Source organism: Poromitra crassiceps (genome assembly GCF_964638095.1).
Source record: "Poromitra crassiceps genome assembly, chromosome: 28".
NCBI classification, from domain to species: domain Eukaryota; kingdom Metazoa; phylum Chordata; class Actinopteri; order Beryciformes; family Melamphaidae; genus Poromitra; species Poromitra crassiceps.
The window spans coordinates 13,766,719-13,777,056 of record NC_139651.1 but is presented as its reverse complement, the minus strand read 5'-3'; positions in this window follow the sequence as shown (position 1 = coordinate 13,777,056).

Below are 10,338 nucleotides of genomic sequence, written 5' to 3'. Positions count from 1 at the left end.
TTTCAAATGAAGAGCAGATTTACAATGCCAGGTAGTTTATGTGTCTCACAACAATTAGAACTTTAACAAATATCTTAACTGCCACAATAAGTGTTTCCTGTTCAAACAGCTTCCTGTGAGCTGTGTGATTGGTCGGCCACAGCACCCAGGCTAAAAATAGTCTAGTAAAAAGTGTCACTTATAGAGAGGTGATGAGGAAATGAGCAGAAACTATTGTATAGAAGCTGCACAGAGACACATGATACTGAATGGATGGAGCGAGGAAACACAGGCTTTACTTTGACTTCGATCACAAAAAATGAATGCAAACTGAAAATAAGATAAGTCCAGATATGTCAGTGATTGATGATTGAGATAGAAGATGGAGATGTCTGAGCACGTTCACATCGACGATGACGAAGATACTGTGGAAGAAGAGGAGCATCAAAGACAGAGGGAAGAGAGGGCGGTAAACACAGCTGGAGGGAGCGACGAGGTGGAGGAGATGGACATCTATGAAAATGTAGACAACTGTGGGGGTCGTGACCCCAGATCAAATACACCAAAAGAGAGGAAGACACAAGATAAGCAGCTAAGTGAGTAACACACACACACTTTTTTGTCTCATCTTGATTAATTATTTTCAATGTATGCTTGTGGTGTACTGTGTTTTTTGATTGATCAAATAAATTAATTCACTCACACACACACACACACACACACACACACACACTCACTCACTCACTCACTCTCACACACACACACACACACACACACACACACACACACACACACACACACACACACACACACACACACAATCAGGTCTCATTCTTCACCAACTCACCCATAGCCAGCGTTAAGTTAAGTTAATTACATGTAGTAGTTGGGCGCTAGGTAGTTTTAACCAGAGGTGTAGTGCTATCTAGAGAAGTGGGGGAACGCACATATGGGGAACACCTGCAGACGCACAGGTCCCAACAACCCCCCGCCCCCCCTCCCCCCGCGCACGCACACACGCTAACGTTCACGTAGCCTATTCATTAATTAATCGTTCGGGCAATCGCTTATATCAACGAATTAAACGAGCAAACTCCCGGATTCCTCAAGTGCTGCAAACCACTGTCACTGACACACAACTTAACTAATTGTGTCCTGTAGCCCATGACATTTGCAGCTCTGAAACTAAAAGACGTATATGGGCACAGCTGAGCAGACTCAGCAGTCAGTTATCAACACAAACAGCTAAACAATCTCTCAACCAGCGATCACACAAGTTGCACAAAGCATTGATCATCATTTGGCACGGCGGCCGGCATTTTTAGAATTTTGTGGCGAATTCTGACGATGCAAATTGCAATGGGCTGATTAACGCTAACTTTTGATTCAACCGTGTTGAAAAGAAACACGCTTTTAACAGTTTCTTCATGCTTGTAAACGTACCTTTTTAACAGCTTGTCCGAAAAATGAAAGGATGTTTGGCTGCCTTTTTCATCTTTACTTGTTAAAGTGAGGTAGGCTACTGGGGGAAAAAAATATATTTTGATGCTGAAAAAGCCAGTAGCCTAGCTGTTTCAGTATAGCTTTTATTAAACTGAGGTTTCCCCCGCGCTGTAGCTAGTTAAGGTGGAATGTTTCCTTTTCCTTCAAGCCACGAGTTGATGCTGTGTGAGTCATTCAGCCCACCTTAAGTTAAGGTGGAATGTTTCCTTCTTTCTTCAAGCCGCGAGTTGATGCTGTGTGAATAATTCAGCCCACCTTAAATATAGGACGAATGACAACGTTGCCAAGTTTCACTCGTTTTATTGGCTCGACATGCACACACACAAAACACCCGTTGGAGAAGTATTGGAAGGCCGTTCCCCCCCGTTCTACCGGCACTACACCTATGGTTTTAACTACATTCAAATCTCAGTAGCTTTTTCAGTATTTAATAATTAGGCCTAATTTTAGTCATTTAGGTAGTTAATAACAAACTACATATTCATAGTATTTGTGTGACTTTTTGTTGCCATAGAACATGGCACAATGCCACAGCTCATTATCAATTTGTCATTGACAGTAATGACAATCACCTGTTATTAGATTAAATCACCTGTGGTTTGGAACCAATATGTCTGCCATAAAATATTATGAATTTCCATAGAATTTAACATTTTCCTGATTCCACCTCAACTATTGCTCCCTATCATCTCCTTAAAACACATCCTCGGTCTGCCTAAGTGAGGTTTGGCCAATATGAAATCAAACACACCTACTTTACACTTTACTAAGTGTCAGTTCAGTTGTACCTTCATGTAACAATATTGGATTCCAGACTCAGATTGTGATCATTTCCTGTCATGCAATTTGGATGTAGTTGAAATACATTTTGGGCGTAGTTTTAGTTTGACAAGATAATTCCTTTGAGAGTGGTCAAGATGTAGTTAAACTTTCATTGGGTATTGTTTGGTAAACTAGTTTCCCAAACAATGGCCATATAGCACTATCTCTCGCTCTCTTATACACACAGACAGCAAAACCACAAAATGACGAGTCATGGTATGAACAGCAATATTGAGTAGCTGTGTAGCAGTTCCTCTGTAAACCATGATGGCCTGTTTTTCTACAGGTGATGTTGTCCAGTCAGTGATGAAGCCCTGCAGGGTGACTACAGTGTGTCTGCTGATCATGTGTCTTCTCCTCCTACTGGCTTTGGTGCTGGTGCTCATGTGTCTTCTCCTCGGCCTTAGGATCCACTGTGAGGCATTCACTTCCTCTATTGCACAAGAGATTAGCACTCTTCAACATCCATTTTGCACATTTGTGTCTACATAAAGTTTACCACTGTTTGTATTTCCTGTGTAGATACAAAAGCTGATGGCATCTTAGAAGAGACGCTCAACAAACTGCAGACCCTCAACAAGACCTGCGCTGAAAACAGGAAGACCCTCAGTGAGTCTGTCCGTCTTTTCTGCCTGTTTGTGTTTGTGTGTGTGTGTGTGTATGTATGCGCGCCCGTGTGCGTGTGTGTGCATGTGTGTGTGTGTGCATGTGTGTGTGAGAGAGCGTGCATGTAGGCTACTGTACATTTGTGCTTTTATTTGCTGCTGACTCTTCAGATCCTCTCTTCTTGCAGAATATTTCTGTATAAAGCTAGAAGATATGAGCACATTTGTTTCTACCTAAAGTCCACCACTGTTTGTATTTCCTGTGTAGATACAAAAGCTGCCATCTTCGAAGAGAGGCTCAACAAACTGCAGACCCTCAACAAGACCTGCGCTGAAAACAGGAAGACCCTCAGTGAGTCTGTCTGTCTTTTCTGCCCGTTTGTGTTTGTGTGTGTGTGTGTGTGTGAATGCGCGCCCGTGTGCGTGTGCGTGTGTGTGTGTGAGAGAGCGTGCATGTAGGCTACTGTACATTTGTGCTTTTATTTGCTGCTCACTCTTCAGATCCTCTCCTCTTCCAGACTATTTCTGTAAAGCTAGAAGATGATGAGCACATTTGTTTCTACCTAAAGTCCACCACTGTTTGTATTTCCTGTGTAGATACAAAAGCTGATGCCATCTTAGAAGAGAGACTCAACAAACTGCAGACCCGCAGTGAGTCTGTCTGTCTTATTCTGCCTGTGTTTCTGTGTGTGTGTGTGTGTGTGTGTATGCACGCGTATGCGTTTGCATGCGTGTGTGTGTGTGTGTATGCACGCGTATGCGTTTGCATGTGTGTGTGTGTGTGTGTGTATGTATGCACGCGTATGCGTTTGCATGCTTGTGTGTGTATGGTTTGTGTGTGTGTGTGTGTGTGTGTGTGTGTATGCACGCATATGTGTGTGTGTGTGTGTGTATGTATGCACGCGTATGCGTTTGCATGCGTGTGTGTGCGTTTGCATGTGTGTGTGTTTGTGTGAGTATATGAGCGTGCATGTACTGTACATTGAGTGCATAATGCATTTGTGCTTTTATTTGCTGCTCACTCTTAACATCCTCTCCTCTTGCAGATCATTTCTGTAAAGATGGATGTGGATCATTCAGCAACAGTTTTTACTACATCTCTAATGATGAACAGAGCTGGAATGACAGCAGGCAGGACTGTATACAGAGAGGAGCACACCTGGTCATGATAAACAATGAAGAAGAACAGGTAAAGGGAAATGCATCAAAACACCCCCCCCCCCAGTTCCTGTTTGATTTAAAAAATCTATTTGGAATCTCTTGTGTTTAGTTCTGTTACTCTCCACAGTGCTTCATAAGTGTGTTGATGTAATTTGTCTTTTAAACAATTCAACAGAAATTCATTAATTCCTTCAACAAGAGAAACTGGATTGGTTTGAGTGACAGAGATGAGGAGGGAATCTGGAAATGGGTGGATGGGACACGTCTGAACAGCACAGGGTAAGACATCCATTCTTCAATCTTACCACAGTGAACAGGTTGGCCTGATGATGCATCGTGCTTCTGATTTTCCATCAAGTACAGTTGACTCTTTTCTTTTTTAAACAGGTTCTGGAAGAGAGGCGAGCCCAATGACAAAAGGCAAAAAGAGGACTGTGTTCACACTGATTGGCTTCAAGAACTAAACAGCTGGAATGATGCCAGTTGTGACTTATTGTTCTACTGGGTCTGTGAAAAAGTGATTGACTTCTAACATTGTGTCATCTCAAATTAAAACATATTGTGACTTTACACCTCACACCAAGACTGTCATTGTCATTCACAAAGAGAACGTGAAATGCTCCTTTTAAGAGATTGTGTTTTATTGTTTGTAAAGCACTTTGTAATCTTTGTCTCATAGCTTCAGAATAAGAATGGCTGTTGGGACCAGGATCAGTATTTGTTCAGCATTCAGTAGAAGTGTAGATTTAACAGCTCCTCTTTTCTTCAGTCTCGACTCAAGACTTAAAGTGATTTTAGTTAGTAAGACTAGACCATGCAACATCTGCCTGAGGAACTTAGATAAGCTACTTCAATATGATCTTTCAAATCACGTCTCACACTTCCATCAACCTACTGTAGTTTTGCATAATGTTTTTACAAGGTCATTTTCTTGTATGCTTTTATTTTTAATTAGCTTTGCAATGTGCTTCCCAATGTTTTAACTCATTTGTATTTACAATTCTATGCTATAGAAATAAAATGTATTTACCCAATTATTCTTCAGCAGTGAAGTGAGATCATTTTCTATAGATGACTGCTTGCAGTTTCACAGTCAGTGTGCACCATGTGACAGGAAACTCACACCAACACCTTTGCAGCGGTCGCAGAAGCAAACAACTGACAGGCTTCATTTATTTTGGATGGGAGACTATAACCCCCCCGGATGTGATTTTAAACAATGTAATGGTGGATCAGTAGCCTATGAGCTTAGAGTAGATAATTAGAGAGAGAGAAATGCATAATGGCGCATCAAAAGGGCATTGCCTCCTAGGCAGAGTTGACAATATGAAAATACTCAGCATAAAACATAAATATGCTACAATACATCATGTATGCATCACATCCACAGCTGCAACAGCATGTCAATCCAACAATGCCAATGTCACACCTACTGTAGAAAGCCCAAGTGCATGATGTCAGTCAGGCCAGTAATAACAATATATCAGTCACATCATATATCACTGTGCTAAAATAGCACATTACTAAACTTAATGTTCCTCCCACTGGGTCTTTCCTGTTGAAACCGCTTCATGTGAGTTGGGTGTTTGGATCAGCCACAGCACCTAGCCACCCAAACCCCCCCCCCCCCCCCACACGTGCACACACACACACACACACACACACACACACACACACACACACACACACACACACACACACACACACACACACACACACACACACACACACACACACACACACACAGTGTGTCATGCTGTGCAATGAACAGCAATATTCAGTAACTGTGTAACAGTCCCTCTGGTGCTTGTATTAAAAACATGACCTGGCCGTAGAGGGCCCAAAAAAAACCCAAGCCTGATCCGACCTGGCCCATCCCATTGGCTGCATTTATGGGCCCAAGCCCGGCTCAAACCCGAAATGTTCTTAGTAAGTTGGCTTATTATCTATAAACTATACCCATGTTGTCTGTTCAGTATGAATACATAGGGCCCTATCGTTGTACGGCGCTATCGTTTGCGCTGCGTTTGCGCGCCCCTTATTGCTATCTTCCCAGCGTCTAAGCTATCGTCTGCCTCCACCATCCAGTTTTGCGCTGTGATGACACAGGTGTAGGCGTGGCCCAGGCGTGTCGGTGGGCCTCTAGCCTATCATGTGTCTCGCGCAAGTGTCATTTAGCGCTGTGGGGAAGATACCGTCGGTATGTGCCGAGCGCAAAGAGAGGTTTGGGAGTTGCCGTTCCAAAATAGGCGTTCCAGCGCAATGTGTCAGAAAAAAATCGCCTTGGGTGCTCTCAATTTTAACGGCAGGAAATAGCTGGTCTTAGCGCAAAAGCAGACGTACGCCTGAGCGCAGACAGTCTCCACATCTCCGTGCAGTGCAGGGAATCCTTGCTTGGATCCATTTACGCACGGCATGGATGTCACTCTCTACTCACGCCTGCACACACTCTTCTCTCCCGATCTCCCAAAAAATTGTAAAATAGCAAATAGCGGTTTGTGGAGCAACGTTGCTATTTTACAATTTCGGCTCCGAAATTGTAAAATAGCAACGTACTGCCACGTTGATTTTCAACTATAGCCTACATTGCAGAAAAAACACACCTTGATTTAAAAATGAGAATTAGTTTAGTTTGTCATGGTTTTATTAGGCTACATAATTCCCGACCATACAGGTTTGTGGTGTGAGGTAACAATAGATTGTTTTTTGAGAAAGTTGTGACGGTGTTGTGCCAAGCTGCCTCTCCCCACCCTTGCCGGCCCAAAACACCCAGGGCACCGACCCACACCCACCACCAAGCCTGCATACCCGTCCAGCTCCCACCTTCTCGGGGGAGACCCCCCTCCAGCACCCGGCGCACACAGACTCCCGCCCCGCCAGCCCCTCGCTCCCCTAATCAAATTCAAAACGCATCATTTTTTCGCACAACACCTGTGTCCGGCCAGTATAGTAACCTCTTTCCCTGCAATTGCATGTAAGACCAGCTTCTCCACAGCGCGGATGGCAGCTGAAGTCCCTCTCGCCATCAAGCAGACAGTGACAGAAGCATGTGTCTTCATGTGCGCCAAGGGGAAAATGACAATGAAATTGGTGGAATTTCAATGTATATATATTAATAGAAACGAATAGAAAATAGCTGATTAATAAAATGTGTGCTGGTGGAACGAAATTCAAACTTCTTCAAATAGAGCAGCATCACTCATCGCCTCTCAGTACGCTGCGTAATTACGCAGCGGAGATAGAAGAGAGCCCGAAAAGGAATAAGCATACAGACGTTTGGGCAGCAGCCCTTTTTCAGCGTGTGAAATGGCAATAATACACAGGTGATTCACAGGTGGGCATGAGCACGTTTTTTGATTTATATGCATGACAGCCTCACATCTCTCTCTCCCTCCCTCTCCCCATCTAGGCTATCTTTTCTCTCCCTCTCTCTCCCTCTCAGTGAAGGAGGAAGCTGCTGACGTGAGCTGTGGTTTTATGGGTATGACCACACCTCCACAATGCTTTTGGACATAAACACGCCTATACAGAGATGTGCGCCGAGATGACGTGAAGCAGCTGAAATGACACCTGGTGTGACTCATTGTACTACTGGGTCTGTGAAAAAGTGATTGACTTCTAACATTGTGTCATCTCAAATGAAAACATATTGTGACTTTACACCTCACACCAAGACTGTCATTGTCATTCACACAGAGAACGTGAAATGCTCCTTTTAAGAGATTGTGTTTTATTGTTTGTAAAGCACTTTGTAATCTTTGTCTCATAGCTTCAGAACAAGAATGTCAGTTGGGACCAGGATCAGTATTTGTTAAGCATTCAGTAGAAGTGTAGATTTAACAGCTCCTCTTTTCTTCAGTCTCGACTCAAGACTTAAAGTGATTTTAGTTAGTAAGACTAGCCCATGCAACATCTGCCTGAGGAACTTAGATAAGCTACTTCAATATGATCTTTCAAATCATGTCTCACACTTCCATCAACCTACTGTAGTTTTGCATAATGTTTTTACAAGTTCATTTTCTTGTATGCTTTTTATTTTTTAATTATCTTTACAATGTGCTTCCCAATGTTTAACTCTTTATAATTCTTTCATTTTTGCCTTATGATAAAGTACATTGCAAACTCTGCTTTTAAGAGCGAACAAGATCAGAAGTGCTATATAAATAAAATGTATTTTGCCAAATTATTCTGTGTGGATTGAGAGATACAATGTTTTTAGAAACAAAATTCCTGTGCAGTGCACCACCATGGATGCTAAACCATCAACAGTTGATTCAGTTTGTTCACAGCTTGGTCTTTTACACTCAAAAACTAATTAGCCAAAATCACCACGCTGACATGAGGATGTGAATCAGTTTTGAATCCATATGAGAACAACCAGTCTTCATTTGATCAAGCCTATGCTTTTACGAAGTCAGTTTTAGCATAATGTGCAAAAACTGCATTCTAAGCATGTGCAACTTGAACAGAAGTCTCACTTGATTGTGCAAATGACATGGTTACTCTAAATAGATTGATTCATTTATGATTTCATATTTCTTTATGAATGCATGGATGCATAGATTTCAAATGAAGTGCAGATTTACAATGCCATGTAGTTTATGTGTCTCACAACAATTAGAACTATAACAAATATCTTAACTTTACCCCACTACCACAATGAGTGTTTCCTGTTCAAACAGCTTCCTGTGAGCTGTGTGATTGGTCGACCACAGCACCATGCAGGCCAAAAATAGTCTAATAAAAAAGTCCCACTTATAGAGAGGTGAGGAGGAAATGAGGAGAAACAATTGTATAGAAGCTGCACAGAGACGCATGATACTGATGGAGCGAGGAGGGGAAACAGGCTTTATTTTTACTTAGATCACAAAAAATTTATGCAAACTGAATAAGTCCAGATAGGTTGATGATTGATGATTGAGACAGAAGATGGAGATGTCTGAGCACGTTCACATCGACGATGATGAAGATGCTGTGGAAGAAGAGGAGCATCAAAGACAGAGGGAAGAGAGGGCCGTAAACACAGCTGGAGGGAGCGACGAGGTGGAGGAGATCTATGCAAATGTAGACTATGAGGGTCGTGACCCCAGATCAAATACACCAAAAGAGAAGACACAAGATAAGCAGCTAAGTGAGTAACACACACACTTTTTTGTCTCATCTTGATTCATTATTTTCTATGTATGCTTGTGGTGTAGTGTTTTTTGATTTATCAAATAAATTAATTCACTCACTCTCTCTCTCTCACACACACACACACACACAAAATCAGGTCTCATTCTTCACCAACTCACCCATAGCCAGCGTTAAGTTAATTACATGTAGTAGTTGGGCGCTAGGTAGTTTTAATTACATTCAAATCTCAGTAGCTTTTTCAGTATTTAATTAGGCCTAATTTGAGTCATTTAGGTAGTTAATAACAAACTACATATTCAGAGTATTTGTGACTTTTTGTTGCCATAGAAAATGGCACAATGTCACAGCTCATTGTCAATTTGTCATTGACAGTAATGACAATCACCTGTTATTAGATGAAATCACCTGTGGTTTGGGACCAATATGTCTGCCATAAAATATTATTAATTTCGATAGAAATTTAACATTTTCCTGATTCCACCTCAACTATTGCTCCCTATCATCTCCTGAAAACACATCCTCGGGCTGCATAAGTGATCGAGGTTTGGCCAATATGAAATCAAACACACCTACTTTACACTTTACTAAGTGTCAGTTCAGTTGTACCTCCATGTAACAATATTGGATTCCAGACTCAGATTGTGATAATTTCCTGTCATGCAATTTGGATGTAGTTGAAATACATTTTGGGCATAGTTTTAGTTTGACAAGATAATTCCTTTGAGAGTGGTCAAGATGTAGTTAAACTTTCATTGGGTATTGTTTGGTAAACTAGTTTCCCAAACAATGGCCATATAGCACTGTTTAATTGCCATCCATTGCTATGCAGACAACAGTCAGATATATGTCCCCCGTAAGAAATCTGACTCCTTCTCCGTCCAGCCACTGCTCAAATGTCTCGAAGACATCAAGGCTTGGATGGCTTTAAACTTTTCAAATTTTAATGACAAAAAAACAGAGGTCATGGTGTTCGGTGGCTCCTCGGTGACCCCCCTGGTTGAGTTGGGTCCCTTGGCCCAGTACGTTAAACCCATTGTAAAAAACCTAGGGGTCAAAATTGATGTTGACTTAAAACTGGATAGCCAGATTAAGGCAGTGGTTAAATCCAGCTTTTTTCAATTAAGACAGCTTG